At 39.3% G+C, this 21,311-nt stretch overlaps 1 non-coding gene across 1 annotated transcript; it reads right to left on the minus strand.

Moving 5' to 3' along the window:
* Nucleotides 1-8,043: 8,043 nt before the first annotated feature.
* TRNAS-GGA (transfer RNA serine (anticodon GGA)) lies at nt 8,044-8,116 on the minus strand. Its single transcript has one exon. It is a non-coding gene; the product is annotated as a tRNA-Ser (tRNA).
* Nucleotides 8,117-21,311: the final 13,195 nt, after the last annotated feature.

Raw genomic sequence — 21,311 nt, forward strand, 5'->3', positions numbered from 1 at the left:
TTTTGTCAGCGTTCTCACAAAATGCGGTCCACTGGAGAAGGGAATGGCAAGCCATTTCAGTATTCTTGCCTTGAGAACCCCATGAACAGTATGAAAAGGCAAAAGATAGGACACTGAATGAATCAGCGGAGAAATAACTCCAGGAAGAATGAAGAGATGGAGCCAAAGCAAAAACAGCACTCATTTGTGGACATGACTGGTGATGGAAGTAAAGAGCTGATGCTGTAAAGAGCAATATTGCATAGGAACCTGGAATTTAGGTCCATGAATCAAGGCAAATTGGAAGTGATCAAACAGGAGATAGCAAGAGTGAACTTTGACATTTTAGGAATCAACAAACTAAAATGTACTGGAATGGGTGACTTTAACTCAGATGACCATTATATCTACTACTGTGGGCAGGAGTCCCTTAGAAGAAATGGAGTAGCCATTACGGTCAACGAAAGAGTCCAAAATGCAGTACTTGGATGCAATCTCAAAATGCAGTCTCAAAAATGACAGAATGATTTCTGTTTGTTTCCAAGGAAAATCATTCAATATCAGGGTAATCCAAGTCTATGCCCTGACCAGTGATGCTGAAGAAGCTGAAGTTGAACAGTTCTATGAAGACCTACAAGACCTTCTAGAGCTAACACCCCCCAAAGATATCCTTTTCATCATTTAGTATCATGTTAATAACACTCTATAAAATACTGATATTTCTCACCTTGATATTTTTTGTACACTTGTTCCTCTATGTGAACTTTAGATACAGCTTTTCAAGTTCCATTAAAAACACTATTGATGTTCTAAATGGCATTTCTCTGAGTTTATAAACTAAGTATGAGATAATTGATATTTTATGAAAGTTAGTTTTCCCATTCATCTGGAAAAGTTTCTTTTAGTACTTCAGTAGACTAGTTTTCTTCTCAAGGTTTGTGCATCTCTTTATTTGGTTATTTCTAGCTATTTCATAGTTTCTGTTCCTCTGGAGACTTTGAGATTTCATTGTAATTTATATTAGTTCTTTTTTGGTCTACAAAGCTAATTTTTTTTTAATGTTAATCTTGTAATTCGCTGCCTTACTGAACTTCCTTATTGTTCTCTATGTTTTTTGATTTAATTTCTTTTCTTTAAAAAAAAATAGCTAGGTCATCTGACAATAACGACTATTTTATCTCTTTTTTTCCAATACTTATTAATTTTATTCACCTTTCTTATCTAATTCCATTGATTTGAACTTCCAGAATAATGTTGTGTAGCATCTTTCTCCCCCACTCCAGTACTCTTGCCACGAAAATCCCATGGATGGAGGAGCCTGGTAGGCTGCAGACCATGGGGTCGCTAAGAGTCAGACACCACTGAGCGACTTCACTTTCATGCACTGGAGAAGGACATGGCAACCCACTCCAGTGTTCTTGCCTGGAGAATCCCAGGGATGGGGGAGCCTGGTGGGCTGCCGTCTATGGGGTCGCACAGAGTTGGACACGACTGAAGCGACTTAGCAGCAGCAACAGCATCTTTCTCTGGTTTAAATTGTAATCAAATGCCTCTACTATTTCACACTGAAGTATGATGTTTTCTGTAACACCTTTTATCAAGTTAAGGAAATTTTATTTACTCAGTAATATAGTAAGTTGCCATAGTAAATGTCCTAAATTTGAACCCTCATTGTAGTTCCTGAATAAGCCCTACATTTTAATGCCATTAAATTAGATGCCAAGCCCTACTTGGCAATTTTAAATGGTTTCTTAGTAAACAGAGGCCTAACTTTAAAATGATAATAGTAATAAACAGGAATTCAAATGTTTTCAACAAACATGCTGCCGCTGCTGCTAAGTCGCTTCAGTCATGTCCAACTCTGTGTGACCCCACAGATGGCAGCCCACCAGGCTCCCCGTCCTTGGGATTCTCCAGGCCAGAATACTGGAGTGGGTTGCCATATCCTTCTCCAATGCATGAAACTGAAAAGTGAAAGTGAAGTCGCTCAGTCGTGTCCGACTCTTAGCGACCCATGGACTGCAGCCCACCAGGCTTCTCCATCCATGGGATTTTCCAGGCAAGAGTACTGGAGTCGGGTGCCATTGCCTTCTCCCTCAACAAACATAGGAGGAGGCAAAAGCATGATAAGCATCTTGCCTTGTTTCAAGAGGAGCTTCAATGTATAAATTGTTTTTCAATCTTAAAAAATATTTAATTAAAACATTTTAAATACTTTGTTCAGCATACATTTAATCTTGAGAAAAGTGGAACTATAACGTGTTATTTCCAAACCAGTAGAGCAAAAAAGGAAACAAAAAACTTCTTTAATCAACAAAAGTAAAAGAAGAAGAAAAAAGAAAAACAGCACAATGATAGCTCATAGAAAAAAAGGTAACAGGAGTGAGGATGTTATCAAATAGCAGTAATCAAAATAAAGGTGGTTATATCAAAATAGTCTATTAAGTGTAGTGACACTTAGATTGAGTTAGAGAATAAATCCCAGTTATTTGATGTATATAAAAGTCACACAAAATGACCACAGAAACATTGCAAACAAAGGATGGAAACAGTTATACCCCTCATCTATGACCAAAAAAAGACAGGTCAATATTAATTTCTAAGCAAATTAATTTCCAATTGAAAGCCATCTTTTTTCCCTCTTTCCTTTCTCTCTCCTTCCCTCTTTCTCATTCACCTTCCCTTCACTCTGTCAGCCATCAATTTCCATAGAATGTTTGACAGTACTTCACGGCACTACGTATTTTTGGATAAGTGCACATAAACAGACACACTTAATAGCTTGGGTATATTTTCCTAGTGCAAATGAAATCCCTGTTTCTCTTGGGATCGCTACAGTTCTGGTTGGAGGTGTTGGTGCTTCTTTTGGAATGAAGAACAGTTATGGGTCCCAGTGGACTAGACTTCCCTTTTAGGTCAACCAGTAGTTTGTCTTCAGATGAAGGTTACTATTTTCCCTTGAGGTAGCCCACAATATTTAGGAAATTGCTTTGTTCCAGCCCCAGTATCTACTCTGTGAATCTCCTGTGTCAAAATGCCCATGTTATGGAGCTGTACTTGAGGTCAAAGCCAGCATCTGGCACTTTACCTGGGCAGGAACACAGTTCTCCACACTCTCAGACAGGGCCCAGACCTAGCCCTAGTCCTTCTCTCCCTACTGCCTCTGATCATACAGTTGTTTACAGTTATTCCTTGGGGGACTTCTCACTTCCTTTCTGGAATTCTGACTTCTTCAGATCTGTTTCCACTTGCTCTTTCTAGAACATTCTCAAGGTTCTGACATGTTAGTGGCCACTCTCTTGGTTTTTCAGCTCTGCTAAAATGTATTTTGCTTGTGCACTTCTCAGTCACATCAATGGAATTTGGAGAATGTGACCAGGCAAACACTTTACTTCAGTCAGCCATTTGAAACCTTCATTTGATCTTCCTCACTCACTTAAATGTGTCTGAGATCATTTTCTGGGAAAACCATCTCCAGAATATTCTGCTTTGTAATAAAGGGTCAGACAGCTAAAGCTACAGTAGAAAACTCAATTATCCCCACCCACAAATTAAAATGGCCTTATTGTTCAGAAATACAAACAAAAGCATAAAAAGAAAATTAAAAAACTCTAAAATCCTAATACCAAACATATTCATGTTAATAATTTGATCTGAATAGTTTTGAGTTGTTTATATATACACAGATTTATTTTTCTCCATAAAATGAGGTTGTAGTCTTTAGTACAGCTAATATTTATCATGCAGTTGGTATATATCTCAGGCAGTTTGCTGAGATTTTTAAAATTATTTTTAATTATTTTATTTAGTCAATTTTCTCACTCTTCCTTTTAACAGCCCTTCACACTTGAGATTATTCATAGCTCCTCTTTTAATGCTCATTGAGGTCAGTAACTTGCCCACGTTCATCTAAGATCCCCACTTAAAAAAATTTCTTTTTTTGGCTATGTCACACAGCATTTGGGAAGCATTCAGAATCTTAGTTGCTTGACCAGGGATCAAACCTGTAACCCTTGCAGTGGAAATCTGAAGTCTTAACCTCTATACCACCAGGGGAGTCCCTTATTTAACACTTTTAAGCCCTACATTCTAGTACTACCATAGGTATATATCTTGTTTTATACCTGTTTTGGAAAACAAATCCATGGATTCCTTTTTATGTCAGTAAAAACGTATCTATATCAGAAATGATAATTCTAATTTATTTTTCCAGAATAAGCAGTGCTATATTGCAGACTATTCACCAAATTGTATCAAGCACTGATCAGGAGTCAGGCATTGTGTTGGGCACTGATGATAAGCCAGATGCATTCTCTGACAACACTGGGTTTTACATTCTAGTGTGTAAACACTGCACAATTACAAATGATGATACAAAAGACTCTTTAGTTACAAATGTGATCATATACCACTTAAATGTGGAATCTAAAAAAAAGGTGCAAATGATTTTGTTACATGATTAAAAAGATTTTATAGCAGTAATAAAAATTAAATAGTAAAGTTTATTTTACCGTACAAAAAGCTGTTTATGATATGTGCATTTTAAAAACATCTTTCAACTGACTTATGGTTGCATTTTACTGTAATCAGAAAAAATATTCCACATGACATTTTTTGGAATTTGTGATTTATCTTACAGATAAGAACATAATCTTGTTTTTCAAATGTTCTATGCACTCTTTACTATAGTTTTGGCTTATAGTATTATGACAATTTTATCAGGTCTGCTAGGCATGTTATTAAAATCTTCCATATTGCTTATTGATTTTTTTGTATACAAAATTAATCAATTACCGATAAAGCTGTATTGAACGTTCTCACTATAATTCTGGATTTGTTTATTGGTCAAATAAAACTGTACTAGTATTTTTTAAAAAAGATATGTGAGAGATACAAGGCTCTAGTGTATGCTCAGCTTGAGAGCTTGTCTGACCTGGGAGGTTTGAGCAGCCATCTCTGGAGAACTGACATAGTGGAAAAAAGTTTTGCTATTGCTTGCTGGATTTTTTTGTGCCTCTATGGTTCAGTCTGTGAGATGGTGTTAAGTAGAATCCAACCCAAGAAACCTTTGAGAATGACATTAACCTAACGATGTTCTCACTAAGAATTCCTGGGATTAAGATCTTCTTGCTGTGCACAAATCATCTGAATGAATTAAACATGTAATTGAAAGGCTCATCGTGTGCTACTCGAATGCTTGGCTGTACTAGAAATAAAATGAAAATGAAATCATTTTCTCTTTCAAATAAATATTATATACTGTGGGATTCACTGGCTCCATTAGCACTATCCAATTGCACAGAGGCGATTATATTATTTATAACACATGCAGATACTAAGAGGCTCCTTCAACTTAAGGCTGATAAGCACTGTAGGATCATTTCCCTCCTTACTCAACTACCCAGAATTTCTTGTTGCCTTTCTCTAAAACCTATAGACTGGTGAATTTTTCCAAGACTCCAGAGCAGGCAGCTATTTTCAAAGGGTGTTTATTTGCTCAAAATAATCCAGCACCATCATGAGACTGGAATGAGAATTTCTTGTACTCTGGTTGGGTTATGATTTTGTTTGCTGGTTACCCTTCTTAAGCACTCAGGGTGTGTTATCAGCAAATAAAATGCCTGTCAAATTAGTCACTGACCCTGCAATATATTCTAAAAATCTGCAAAGGGAATCCAGTTTTATAAAGTCCATATTATCTTCCTCCACAATATGGAAAGAATTGATGATAAGATGGCCAACAGGCACATGAAAAAATGTTCAATATCACTAACTATTGGTAAAATGCAAAAAACAAACAGACAAAAACCACAACTATAATGAGGTACCACCTCATACCAGTTAGAAAGGCCATCATCAAAAAGTTTACATATAACAAATGGTAGAGAGGGTGTGAAGAAAAGGAAAACTCCTACACTATTGGTGGGAATGTAAGTTTTAACAAAGATTAAATTTTACATGAAACCTGAATTTCCAGCTTCTCTGGGGAAATCAGAAAATCTGGAGACACTGTGTTGGCCTCCTATAAGACTACATACAGTCTTATGTTTCTTCGTAGCATCTACCTTCTTCATGTGGGCCTTTGCTCTCAAGTGTAGAGTCCTCAGCCCTCCTGATTGCGTTACTGGCCTTCCTTCCTATCTGTTTACTGTGAGCATTTGTGTTTGTAGAATTGAGAGACAGATCATCTTATAGTCTGTTTTTGAATGTCAAAAGGTGCCTAAAAGTTATTGTTTCTTCCACTTTTATCTTCTAAAATTCAAGTTCAGTTTGCATTATTATAATCTATTTTGCATGTATAGCAATTATAGTAATGACTGGAATACCTTTTAAAGCTATAAAGTAATACAGTTTAAAATGAACATCAAATCCCAAATCTTATATTTAAGCATCCATCTGTCATGATAAAGATGGAAGAGAAGTCAGCTAACTGTTTAATTAGAGAAAAAAATTCTCTATCTTGCACTAAGCTTTGAAAAAGAAGGCTATCCTTCAATTGTGGACTTAATCCTGACTCTATTTAGGATTTACAAATGGATTTGTTTTGGAAGAGGATTCTTCTTTGCCAGAGCCCTTTCTGGAAGAGAATTTGGCTTTGGCATGAATCCATCCTTCTGTGGTTCCTGAGCTGAAACTCAGCTTTTTTTGTGTAGCCATAATAAATCATTTGATTTAGGAGAGCCATCAGTGAAAGTAGCTGCTATTTACTTTGCTAGCATTAGTAGAATACTAATGTGATGGCTTGGTAAGAGTCTGAAAAGGTAAGAGGAAGAGAAAAAGAATTTTCATATTTATTAAAGATTTAAAACTCAAACCAGAGCAGAATAACTTGTATCTATTTTCACTGACAGTCTGACAAAAGGAAATGTTTTAATTTTTTTTTCACTCAAACTTTAGTATTAAAGAACAGGGGAAGTGATAACCAAGGAAAGCTGTGGAAACAGTCTAGAGATGTTTAATAAAATACCAAAATTTCTAGACAAGAGAAAGTCATTTCAACTTTGGAGTGAGGCAGAGATAGACGATAAGGAAGACAAGTGAAAACTTGAAGACCTTTTGAAATCGCCAATAGAACTTTAATCAGGGGCCACAGACCCATAGCAGAAGATCTTAACAAGATTAACTTGAAATTGTGTGGGTATTGTATGGTCATTACTTGTTACAGCTAATTGGTGCTTACTATTAGAACTGTGTTCTATCGATTAATGCAATCTTGACACTTAACCATGGCTCCAGATTATTTCTTTGGCCCTGTTCACTATGATGCAAATCACAAAAGAGGTTGTCTGCCTCAGAATAAATGCCACATAGCAATGCTTTAGCTTCTGACTTTTACATTTAGATTTTACATTTTAGGAGAACTGTTGAAGTCAATATGTGGTTACTTGCTGAGAGTGGTTCCAGCAAGGAACCATGGATGTTGATTATAATAATACTTTTGGTCATTAGAAATCAGCATTGAATGACTAAATCCACTAGGTATACTATCAATAACAGTCACAGAAAGTCATGGATAGACATGCAATGACACAGATTCTGTCCATGAAACAAGCTTACCTTTTTCTTTTTTTAAACTTTTAATTTTTTTATTGGGATATAGCCAATTAACAATGCTGTGATATTTTCAGGCGAAAGGTGAAGGGACTCATCCATGTATATACATGTATCCATTCTCTCCCCAAAATCCTCTCCCATCCTGGCTGCCACTTAACATTGAGCAGAGTTCCATGTGCTATACAATAGGTCCTTGTTGGTTATCCATTTTAAATATAAATCTAACGACAAAAGCCTGTCCCATTGTGGTGGATGCTGTGATGTACTTGTCTTCTTCAGGAATGAAAAGCTTCATTTTCTAGTCTGTGAGACCATTAATAGCAGAAAACCCCCAGTTGACAGCCCCCTCCTGGGTTTGTCTTGGTGGCTACTGCTACACCCAAAGTGAAGTCGCCCAGTCGTGTCCGACTCTTTGCGACCCCATGAACTGTAGCCTACCAGGCTCCTCCCTCCATGGGATTCTCCAGGCAAGAGTACTGGAGTGGGTTGCCATTTCCTTCTCCAGGGGATCTTCCCAACCCGGGGATTGAACCCGGGTCTCCCGCATTCCAGGCAGACGCTTTAACCTCTGAGCCACTGGGGAAGCCCACTATATCCAAACTACACCCAAAGTTACCATCCTTCCAGGGGCTACACAGATCATATCCAATATCATATCCATGCTATCCATCAAAGTCAGTATATAGAAAATTCTCCAAAACCACCTTCATTCTTGAGACTAACTGCAAAGTTTGGGCATCTCTAAGAACACTCTCAAGTTTAACAATTCACTAGAAGGGCTCACAGAACTCCTTGAAAGCTATTATGATCACGGTTACAGTTTATTAGAGTGAAAGGATACAGATTAAAATCATTCAGGATAGAGAATCATGGACAGAGTCCAGGAAAGTGCCATGTATGAAGTTCCCAATCACCCTCTCAATGGAATTGCAGACAGCACTAAGTTCCCTAGCAACCATATTCGACAAAGCACGTGGAGTACTGCCAGACAGGTAAGCGTACCTGAGCCTTTGTGTTCAGAATTTTTATTTGGGACTCCATAACATAGATGTGGTTGACTGCCTACATGGCTGGCATCAGTCTCCAGCTCCTTTTGAGATCAAACTGATACCTTTTGACCCAAAAAACCTACCATAAATCACATTGTGAGACCATCTGCTGTGGCCTAAGGCTCTCAGGTAAACAAAAACTTTTATCAGGCATGACATTCCAAGGGCTTATTTATGACCTTCCAGGAACCGAGGACAAAGGCAAGATTTCTCTTTGAACCAGGTTAATTTTTTTTTTTCTACCACACAAGACATAAAGACCCCCTTCCTCAATTTGGGACAGTTTTGAAGGTTCATACTAGTTTCAGATCTCATGAGTTGGGCGAGTTGAATCCTCCTTTGAGACTGCAGTGCAGCACAACTTGTCCCTCTACCCAATCCCGTTTTCCTCTCTTTCCTTCCATAGTTAAGTTGAGGATCAGTTCTTAATAATTCATTAGCATGCTATTCTCCACCTTAGGATCCACTTCAAAGGGAACCCAACTTGCAACAGTTGCCATCACAAGTGGTCAAGAAAGCAGATGCTGAAGTGAGATTTTAGAGCTAGATCTCTGGCTGCCCTGTTGCTGTTTAGTTGCTAAGCTGTGTCCAACTCTTTGTGACTCCATGGACTATAGCCCGCCAGGCTCCTCTATCCATGGGATTTCTCAAGGAAGAATGCTAGAGTGGGTTGCCATATCATTCTTCAGGGGATCTTCCCAGCCCAGGGATCAAACCCATGTCTCCTGTTTGGCAGGTGGATTCTTTACTACTGAGCCACCTGGAAAGCCCAAATGGCAGGAGGGTGCCCTCTCCACCCAGATCCTAACAAAAAGCCCATCACCAGTAGAAGGTAGAGAACGAATAATCCCTGGCGCAAATAACGACATAGCAGTTCCATAGTTAAAACTTTGACAGTGAATTAGAATTATATCCTGGTGGAAAAGAATGCAGTTATGGACTTCCCTGTCAGTCCAGTGGTTAAGAATCATCACTTCCATAGCAGGGGAAGTGAGTTCAATCCCTGGTCAGGGAAATAAGATCTCATGTGCCACAAGGCATGACTGAAAAAAGAAAAAAATAAAAAAGAAGAATGTAGTTACCAGATGTGATCTGATCAATCAGGTGGTGCAAATTACTGGGGTATTAATAACTATAAGAAGATAGAATTGTGTGGCTATTGTTAACTGATGCTCTGGGAAAATATAAGAAGAAGCAAGTGATTAATCAGCAAGTAAAAGCTAAGTAGGAAATCTAGAGGGCCTTCTTGGTATCCTACAGAAAGATTTTACCCTCTTTCAGGAGTAAGTGAAGGTAGGCAGCATTAGGATGACCAACTATCCTAGTTTACTTGGGACTTAGGAGGTTCCCAATATGCGGGGATATTCAGTTTTCAAACCAGGAAAGCCCAGGCAGACTGGGAGAAATTGGCCATTCCAAGTGATACAGAAAATAGGCACTGGCAGAAATCAGTGCCACTCTTCAAGACCTACGGAGAAGGCAATGGCACCCCACTCCAGTCCTCTTGCCTGCAAAATCCCACGGACGGAGGAGCCTGGTGGGCTGCAGTCCACAGGGTAGCTAAGAGTCAGACACGACTGAGTGACTTCACTTTAAATTTTCACTTTTATGCATTGGAGAAGGCAATGGCAACCCACTCCAGTGTTCTTGCCTGGAGAATCCCAGGGACTGGGGAGCCTGGTGGGCTGCCGTCTATGGGGTCACACAGAATCGGACACGACTGAAGCGACTTAGCAACAGCAGCAGCAGATTCAAGACCTAAAGATGCAGGATGATCCCCATCATATTCCTGTTGTATTCATCGGACTGACTCCTGGAAAATCCTGATGGATGATAGTAGACTATTGGAAACTCACCCAAATAGCAGCTACAATTGCTACTGTGGTATTTTTTGTCTAAGCCAATTGACACAAGCTTGGATACATGGTATGAAGTCATTTACCTGGCAAATTCATTCTTTTCCATTCCTCTTGAAAAGAAGAGGATCAAAACCAGTTGATATTCACTTTCAGTGGACAACAGTGTGCATCTGCAGTCTCACCCTGGAACTATGTTAACTCCTCCAGTCTCTGACTTAGTATAGTCAAAAGAGACCTGGGCTGTTTGGTGGAAAGCGTATTGATTAATGTGTGTTCAATCTACCCTGTTTAGCTGAAAGTCAGATCGTTTTTCTAATAGAGCTGTGGGAAGAGGAAACAGCTGCCTCCCGAGGAATGGGAATTTCCTTCACTGGGAGAGTCCTGGCATGAACCAGGTGCTTCTTGTCACGGCCATTGCAGAAAGGAGCCATGTTTCTGATGGAGAGAGTTGGAACTGTCAACCATAATATCATCCGATTTGGAAACAGGGTGAAGAAGACTCAAGTTGGTGACACTGGGATGTAAACCTTGGAAAAATACCTTCAGGTGTTTATTTTTAAGCAGAAGCCAAGAAGTACCCAAGTCCCCGTCATCTAATGGCATGAACTTAAACAGAGTGGAGAAGGTATGTCTGCAGAAAAAGAGTTCATTCTTGGAAGTCTACTTTGAGAACATTTCAGCCTCTTCAGGTTATCTCTTGGTGAATGCTGTTCATAACCTAAGGTCATCTGGGCTTTATCTCTTATTCCAGTCACTCCTGTGGTGACCAGGTCAGTAAAGGTTTCCAGCAGCGTCATGGGTACAACTCTCAGGCCAGTGCTATCTATGCTCCTCATTGTTCCTTTTCCTCTGCTGCAGTGTGGAGGTCCTTCAGGAATTGCTTGGCTCTCAAGCATGTGGATGGGACAGCTCTAGACCAATGGGCAATAGGAGCTGGAGGAGCAATGCTTTATCTCTTCCCCCTTGGTGGACAACATGGGCATCACACATGATCCCACACCCAGTCTTATATAACAGGGGCCAACTCAATAATGCATCCTTATGTTGGCTCTTTCCTGTTCTTTCTTCCCTTCTGCTTGCTTCCAACTTCTGCCTCTTGAGGTCACACCTCTGGCTAAATAACTTGCATGCGAGTGTTTGTCTCAGGCTCTGCTCTTGGGGAAATGAGCCTATATTCTGTAACATGATAAGGCGTGTGTTATCTACCTAGTCAGATGTTACTTAGAACTATATTGTTAGCATGCAGTCTCCACAGTGTGAGTGTGTCCTTCTGTGTTCTCACTTGTTTTCTAAGCTACAAAAAACAAGGCAAAGGAGGTCAAGTTTTATTTTGAACAAGACAGACATTTGAGGAATAGCAGCAGTGAACATTCTTTGGATTGGTCCTTATCGGTCAAGCACTGTTGTAAGTGGTTTATATGCATGATTTTACTTACTTTTTCACTAAATCCTGTGGGGAAGGCACTATTATTGTTTCTACTCAGAGAAACTGAGGCTGAGGGAATGTTATCAACTTTCTTTAAGTAGCTTGGCTGGAGAGTAGTGAAGCTGGGAGGACATCTGATTCCATTGTCCGATGTCAGAGCAGAACTCTTAAATATGAGAAACCCTAGATGCAAATCAATATTAGGCCTTGTGGGGGTGATGAATGGGGTTTGATTGCCAACATTTAATGGGCAAGTATTAGCACAGGATTGTGTACCAAGCTGATTTTTCTCAGGAGCCTGGAGAGAGTTGCTAGGCTCTGGCAGCAGAGATAGAATTTCTCATTCTCCAGGCAGGTGAGGGTCAGCAAAATGGGGCCATTTGACCTTTTATCTGGCTTTATCTGATTGCTGGAAAAGGCTGAACACTGTGATATTTATTTACGGTTATATATAATGTTTATGATTATTTATGATATTTGTAAATAGATGGCTCTGCCTGGTAATTTATGGCTGTTTCTTGTGCTTTTCATCATAGAGACGGCCTTAAAAATAATTTCAGTTTGTCATTAGAGGACAAATGGATGGTGTTTGCTATGTCAGTCTTCAAGTAGAAGCGGCTGGTGACACCTGGGAAAGAAAACAAATAGGATTAGGTAATTTACAAAAGTGCTTCATTTTTCAAAACCTTCTCACTTTCCTCACTTCTTTGTGTTATACCAAAATAGAATGTTTGTCTTAATTAGAAGAAACAGGTCATGACTCTGAAGGCAAACAGATCCATTATTCTTCAAGAAATGCTCTAATCCTCCAGCCTGAGGTCAGGCTGTGTGGATAAGGGGTGCACTGGGGGAGGGGACTTTTTAAAAAACAACAACTACTGCTGAGCAAATATTTCCTTCTCCCCTTGACAATCAGCTTCCAAAGCAACCCACAAATGTCTTGCTGGAGAGTATACACGGAATCCAGACCCCAGGCCCTGTCCTGGTACACCTGCTCAAGCTGAAGTATTTTAGGTTCCTGTGATGACAGCAGTCATCCACGCCATATCTGTTCCCTGGAATGGGGCTCACCCAAACAAGTGAAGGTGGGGGTTCCTTGCAACTGACTTTTGTAAAACATACAGTTATTCATACATTCTCAAGTTTGTATTAGGCATGTAAAATTTTGTCACATGGCATGGAGTTATTTGCATGAACCAACTTTATTCGTTTCCTGGGACTCTGGCCCCAAATGAGAACCACAGTGACAAGAACTATAACTTATGAGCTCTGTGTCCTTGCTCAGCTTAAGGAGGCTTTCTGAGCATGTACTAGAGTGACAGGTGATTGAAAGATGAGCCAGATAGAGGCCATGCCTTCCAGAAGCTCACAGACTAATGGAGGAGCGTGTCAACAAATATACCCCAAATAACTAAAGCCTGAGATAGAAAGAGTCAAATTTCATCACAGGTAGAGTGCTAGAGGAGCTTAAGAAGGAGCTTATTTCCAACTTAAGGATCCAGGAAGGCTTTGTTGAATCCTTTGGATTTAACTTGAAGGGAGGATTGTATTTGAACACGCAGAGGTTGGGCTGGGAAGAATTTTCCAGAGGAAGGGTACAGTCTGTGCAAAAGCAGAAGTGAGCAAACATCAGTGTATGTGTGGACAGCAGTCTGAGAGCAGTGCAGAGTCCAAGGAAATGGGGAAAGAGAGTGCAGGGATTGATTTGCCCATTGGATGAGGGATAATTGAGGAGCCGTGTGGATAAATTAATCCTTTGAGAGCTGGAGCTATGAACTGTCCAAGGTCACATGGCTAGCAGTTGGCAGTAGGGTGGATTTCAGTCCCAATCTCTTGGTTCTTAGTTTATTAAGATTTTTCTTCCTCTCTTTAGATTACAAAGGGTTTCTAAACTTTGCTTTTCTACCAGCTTTGTGAATAGGTTTACTCTTGCTTTTCTTCTACCCTCTCTTATCCATTAGGCTACCAGCAGGTCTGAGCCAGTAAGGCTTTGGGAACAGGCATATGTCTGTGTTTGGAGGTATGTGTGTGTGAGAGAGGATCTGCGTACGTGCACCTCTGCTTGATGTCTCTGTACTGAGGCCAACTGTGAATCACCTTTGGAATTTTGTTAAGTCAACTTGACATGGGCAAAAAGCCAGCGCAAAGAATTTTACTTTGCCCTAAAGTGTTTTTATTTCTGGGTCTAGCTGGAGATCAGGAAATGGGGAGTGTTTCATTGACTAGGAAAGCCCTTTTTTGGGTGTTGGCTGTGTACTACTTTAGAGGAGAGATACAGACAGAGAATGAAGAGACCTTAGAGGTCACCTGGTGTAAAGCTTTCCATGACAGCATGTGGCTTCCTCACGCAGGCTGGGATGTGCTTCTCAGGGCTAGTCCGTTGGTCAGTAAATAGCGATTGAGAGCTTAGTATTTGCCAGACAGGCATGTGGCGAGGAGAGAGTGAGGCCAAACTAGCCAAATGCCTAGCAAAGTGGAGACACTCGGTTCAGAAGTGGTAGTTTCTGTGTGGAGGGTGCTTCTGGAGGCTGAGAACCTTGGTGTTCAAGAATATTTGGGTTGGAGAGGGTCAGTTTCCCAGGACTTCAGCTCTGAAGATTCCCTTCTCTCTCAAAGCCCAGGTTTTCAGCTGATACCATCGTTCTTTTACAAACTTAGCACCCCAAAAAACAGCTGGAATTGCTCCAAAACCTAGAGCCAATTTTTAATTTTTCTGTTAAACCTTTTCTGTGTTTTGAAAATTTTCCTTTGGTGATTATTTTAAATGGAATCACTACTTCTTTTTCTTTTTAAATTGGTTTTGAATTTAACATTTCTTTTAGTTTCCCAGTTTATCTGTTCAGTTCAGTTCAGTCACTCAGTCATGTTCAGCTCTTTGCAACCCCATGAACTGCAGCATGCCAGGCCTCCCTGTCCATCACCAACTCCCAGAGTTTACCCAAACTCATGTCCATTAAGTTGGTGATGCCATCTAACCATCTCATCCTTTGTTGACCGCTTCTCCTCCTGCCCTCAATCTTTCCCAACATCAGGGTCTTTTCACATGAGTCAGCTCTTCACATCAGGTGGCCAAAATATTGGAGTTTCAGCTTCAACATCAGTCCTTCCAATGAACACCCAGGACTGATTTCCTTTAGGATGGACTGGTTGGCTCTGTTACAAAGTACCGAATAGTGAGTGGTTTAAAATGACAGAAATTTATTTTCTCACAGTTCTGGAAGCTTAAAGGGCCATGTCTCTTCCTTGCTTAAATACAGCTTCTGGAGGTTCTTGACAATCCATGAGATTCCTTGGTTTGTAGGTACATCACCCAAATATTTGCTTTCTTATCACATGGCCTTTTCCCCTGTGTATCTCTGTGGTCACATGGCTATCTTATTAATACAAGAATTCCAGTCATTGGATTTAGGACTCACCCCAATCCAGTCTGAACTCATTTTAACAGAACTAGTTATTTCTGCAAAGACTCTATTTCCAAATAAGGTTGCTTTCTGAGGTCGCACATAGATATCAATTGAAGGGGACATTCTTTAACCTATTTCAGTATTCATAAAGGGATTTTGAGAAAGAAAGAAGGGTCATAGTAGATGATGAATTCACATTATTGTTTTTCTTCTGATTTTTATCTCTCTGAACTCTAGATTTCCTGAGGTGGCTGTAAAGCTAGGCTCTAAAGAGTTAGGGAGTTGGTGGTATAAGATCACTGGCATGTAGGGAATGGGGCCAGGAGGGCAGGTGTCCAGGATGGGCAGTGACATTGACTAGTTGGTTTTGACCAAACTTCAGTGATTCACTATGGTTCATTTACCCCTGTCCAGAAGGAGTTAAACAAGAGTTCTGTCATGGCTCTGATCATTTATGACTCATGTACATTCAAACAAATCAGAAAATCTCTCTGAGCCTATTTCCCCGCTTGTGACTTAGGAATAACAATACTTGCCTGTCCTACCTGTGGAGGGTGTGGTAAAGATTGAGAGAAGGGAAGCATGAGCGGTCCTTGCCTGCTTGCTGATGATCACCTCTATGCATCTAAAGTCAGCGTGACCTTTCAAAAACATACTTCAGATCCTTTTACTTCCTTCTTTTAAACTGTTTAATTGCTCCTTCATATTTAGGATAAAGCCCAGACTTGTCAACATAGCTTAAAAGCCCTGTAGAATCTGGCCCCAACATACATTTTCAGAGCCAGACTTCTCCAGAAGTTCTACCTCTTCCCAATTACCCTCCTCTGACTATTCTAGCCCACACCTGAGAGCTCACTTATGTCAGTACTTGATTATAATTTGTCTTGAATTATTCTTTGATTCTTTCTTGTAGGAAAATCTAATCAAGTGAAATATATCGAAGCACAGCCAATGAAAGCAGCAAGCTCTAGTTGGGAAGTGTCACTTGATCAGCTCTTATTTTGGTCTCGCATCCCTTGCTCTTTCTCTTCATAAGCTTGACCTTGTGGAACACTGCCGGAAAACCATTTCATGGACTTCAATTCAAAATGGCACAAGTGTTCTCCCTTTCTCAGACAGCATTACAATTATGTAAAGAATTAAAAAACTAAAATGTATAAAAACTAACAGAATAAGTGTATAAGTGAGTAGTGATGGTTCATAAATCTCAACAAATCTCTAAAAGGCAGAAAACATTTTGAGACTTGACTAGTAAAACAGAGTGAATAAAGTTTAGCATGCTAACGTGTATTTGGATTTTAGTAAAAGGAAAACATCCACTGCCCCCCAAAATTATAGGGTGGCTCTGTCCTTGAAGGTAGCATTCATGTCAGTAGGATTAAAAATGGAAGACAAGTTAGAGCTCCATGCAACTGTTGATCTCACTCCTGCCATCTTCCCTGTGCAACTCAGAATAGCCCCTTTTCTCAAGATGAACATTCTCTAAAGAAACTGAACAGTCTTTGGAAGAGGACTAATGTGAGGACTACTGCCCTAGGTCAAAGCTCTCTTCATTATGGAATTGAGGAGTCTCCAGATGTAATGGCATGTTCCCCACTGGTTCAAGTAAAGCAAAACCTGCTGGTTGATAAGCCAAACCTTATTCACAGACCTGGTCAGCTGTTCTATTATTTCCTTCTTAAACATGAAAAGATACTGGATGATTACCAAAGTCTTGAGCAAAGCCAGCAACTTGAAAGGGAATGGCTAAGAGAAGCAACAAGAAATAGAAATACTTCAAGGGACAGAGAAGAACTTAAAAAATTAGCTTCTTCACAGGCATTTGAGAAACTTTGGTACTCATAAAACAAAAGAGAATGTTATAAAAAGGAAAAAAGAGGTAAAACAAGAAAGAGCTCGTGAAACATAAATGATGATTGCCAACAAAATTAACTATATATATAAAGATATATGTAGATGTAAAATTGGAAGGGGGAATGAAGGAAATCTCTAAGAACTTAGAGTATGAAAATGAAAAAGAGAAAGAAAGAAAGGGAGGAGAGAAAGAAATAATTAGAAAGAGAATGAAAACTTAGGAGGATTCATATAGGAGTAGTATCCTCTGAATAATACACTGGCTTTAATAGGGGTTTCTGAATTTACAGAGGAAACCAGATAAGAAGAAATTATTAAATAAATAAGAAAAGAAAATTACCCAGAACAGGAGAAAGATACATCTTCAGATTAAAATGACCTTCTAAGCATTGAGTGCAATAAATAGAAAAAGATCCTCATCAAGACAAATAATCATAAAATTTTGTTTTATTGGAAATAAAGATAGGGTCTTAAAAGTTTCCTGAGAGGAAAAGCAGGCAATTCAGAAAGGAACAAATCAGGGTCTTAGTTTGTTCTTGCTAAGTCACTTCAGCTGTGTCTGACTCTTCACAACCCTGTGGACTGTAGCCCACCAGGTTCCTCTGTCCATGGGATTTTCCAGGCAAGAACACTAGAGTGGGTTGCTGTGCCCTCCTCCAGGGAATCTTCTCAACCCAGGGATTGAACTCATGTCTCTTACATCTACCTGAGTTGGCAGGGAGGTTCTTTACCACTAGTGCCTCTTGGGAAGCCCATTGTTCATGCTACTATAACAAAATGCAAGAAACTAGTGTGGCTTATAAAAACAAACATGTATTACTCACAGTTTTAGAGGCTGGAAGCCCAAGATCAAGGGGCTGGTATAGACACATTTGGTGAGACCCTCTTCCTGGCTCATAGTTGGCCCCTACTCATTGTATTTCCAAAGTGGTGGTAGGGGGCTAAATGCACTAATTCTATTCATTAGGGTTCCAACCCTCATGACTGAAGCAACTCCAAAGTCTCCACCTCCAAATGATATCACATTGGGCATTCTAATGTCAATATATGAATTTGAGGGAGACACAAACATTTAGACCACAGCAATTGATCTAACATTAAATTCTTAATAACAGCACTGAGTGCTAGAAGATTTTAAGCAATTCTTTGAAAGTTCTGAGTAAACATGGCTTTTGCTCTAAAATTCTATACCTAGCTAATCTATAAATCAAGTTTGAGGTCAGAATAAAAATCATTTTTTTCAAGGGCTCAGAAAGATTATGATCATGCCCGCTGTATTAGGAACTATTAGAGAATATGTTTTAGAAAAAAAAGTGGAGAGGGGAGTTTGGGAAAGAATGGATTCATGTATACGTATGGCTGAGTCCCTTTGCTGTCCACCTGGAACTATCACAACAGTGTTAATCTGTTATACTCCAAAAGTTAACAAGAAAAAACAAAATCAAAAGGTATGAACCAAGAAAGAGGAAGCTATGGGAAACAAAGGCCCCAAGCTAGAACAGCAACAAACAAAAATCCCATCCTGAAGTTGGGTCTCAAATCTCAGGAGAAACTAGTCCTGATGGGAGAGCAAAGACGGGATGCTGTGAAAGAGATCATGGCCGTGTGGCGGACAGGGGGTCTTATAGGATGAATTGTATACTGAGAACTTTGAAAATCGTGAGGTTGTTATAATACTGCAGAAAATAAGAAGAAGGAAAAATGAATCAGAGACTTCAGGGAAACAATTATAACACAAGTGTACAAGGAAGTCTAGGTCCAAATATAAAGCCAGCACACCCGAGGCATGATTTTGACCAACTGATGGAATGTGAAGAGAAGAATTGTTTTGAATAGGTGCCAGAAATATTATGTTATTTTCATGTTTTTCAACTTTTAATATTTACTCATATAAATCTAGAAGGACTTAACTGGTTTCAAACAGAATATAAATATTATGTATCTTGATAATATAAGCATTACAGGTATAGGTGACAGAGGCTGGGGAGTGGAAGAGAGAAAGAAGGAAATAGCTGTGAATAGTTGATGGGACAAGGAGTGGGCTTTAATCTGCCACTTGAAATGCCTGATGTTGAGAGGAAGAATTGAAAATGGGAGTGTAACTAAATTGGGGTGGGTGGAGAGGAAGCAAGGTAGAGGTGATGGAGGCGAGTTAAATTTTTATCCATCATGGTGGAAGTCAGTAGATAATGTCTAAGTATAATAAATCAAGAAATAGAGCTATATATCTATTATAGAGAGATTGGAAGTAACCACTGCTGCTGCTGCTGCTGCTAAGTCACTTCAGTCGTGTCCGACTCTGTGTGACCCCATAGACGGCAGCCCACGAGGCTCCTCTGTCCCTGGGATTCTCCAGGCAAGAATACTGGAGTGGGTTGCCATTTCCTTCTCCAATGCATGAAAGTACTAGAAGAAATAAAAATAGAAATGATTAAAAGTGCTTGCTTCTGGGAAGAAGGAATGGGTGGGGCACAGGAGAGGGTCACCAATTTTCAATGTAAGTCATTTCATATAGTATTTGATTTTTTTAAGCCATATACACATATTACTTACACTGCATTAAAAAACGACATATATACACACAAGGAAAACTGCTGGATGACCTTTGAAACTTGCTTTTAGCCCTCAATTTCAATTATAATTAGCTGAAATTTCAGCTCAGCTGAATATAACTGTAATTAAAAATCTCAACTGCCTAATGGCAGACAATTAGCTGGAGCTGTCAGGAGCCAAAAAGAATGATGGGCAGCTTGAAGATTTTGCTGTAAGGCTTGGCAGCAAACTGCCAAGGATTCCCGCTCCCTGATTCTGCCTTCTTGTCTTCTAATCCCAAGGAGACAGCAGGATTTATGGCAGAATCCTTGGCTATAGACTTCACTGAAGACCTCTTTCAGGTCTTGGCTTCACCACTTATTGCCAATGAGACCTTGGACAAATTATTTAACCTTTCTGGTATTTTGTCAGTGGCAAAATGGGGATAACACCTGCCTTGAGGTATAATAATAAAGATTGAATAAAATAAATAGGTGATGATCACAGCACAGTGCCTGAGACACTGTAGCTATTCAGTAAGTGGCAGCTATTAGAGAGAAACAACGCTTTATATGGTTAAAACACTATTCTGGAAAAATATAGGGCCTTTCCACTTGACAGAATTTGAAACATTGATGTGAAGTCTTCTGTTCTAGCCTTTGGAATCCGCTTGTTAGGAATAGCTAATAGGCAACACCTATGTTACCACTCTCACCCATGGCAGATATAGCTCATCGATCTCAGTATTCATTTTTTTTTTTAATTGAAGAATTAGGTGATTTACAATGTTTTGTTAGTTTCAGGTGTACAGCAAAGTGATTCAGTTATACATATATATGCATATACCTGTATTATTTTTTTAATTGAAGTGTAATTGATTTATAATGTGTTAGTTTCAGATATATAGCAAAGTGATTTAGTGACATATATGTACATGTACATATATTCATATTAATATATGTATACATATATGCATTCTTTCTCAGATTCTTTTCCATTTTAGGTTATTATAAGATATTGAATAATTAAATACGGTTCCCTGTGCTATATAGTAGGTCCTTGTTTTTTATCTGTTAATCTCAGTATTCTCATTTGCTAGATTTGAATGTGGCTGAAGGATCTTTTTCAGTATAACTTTGAAGATAACTGTTAAGAATTAATCAACATTGGAACTTGGAGTAAAAATCTATTTTTTTTCTTTTTGTCTCTGACTAGGTAGATAACAGATCTATTAAGATGACCAGTTATCTTTTTTATTTTTATACAATTTTAAAGGCTACTTTCCATTTATAGTTATTACAAAATATAGGCTATATTCCCCATGTTGTAGAATACACCCCTGTAACGTATCATACCCCAATACTTTGTACCTCCCATTCCCTTACCCTTACGTTGCCTCCCAACCCTACCCACTGGTAACCACTAGTTTGCTGTCTATATCTGTGAGTCAGCTTCTTTTTTTGTTATATTCACCAATTCTTTGTGTTTTTTTAGATTCCACATGTAGTGATATCATAAAGTATTTGCCTCTCTCTATCTGACTTATCTCACTAGCACAATGCCCTACAAGCCCAAATATGTGTGTGCGTGTGTGTGTATATATACACACACATGTATGTCATTTCCTACATATCTTAGGTCAATTCCATATCCT

This window comes from Ovis aries, chromosome 3, assembly GCF_016772045.2.
Source record: "Ovis aries strain OAR_USU_Benz2616 breed Rambouillet chromosome 3, ARS-UI_Ramb_v3.0, whole genome shotgun sequence".
Classification (NCBI taxonomy): Eukaryota; Metazoa; Chordata; class Mammalia; order Artiodactyla; family Bovidae; genus Ovis; species Ovis aries.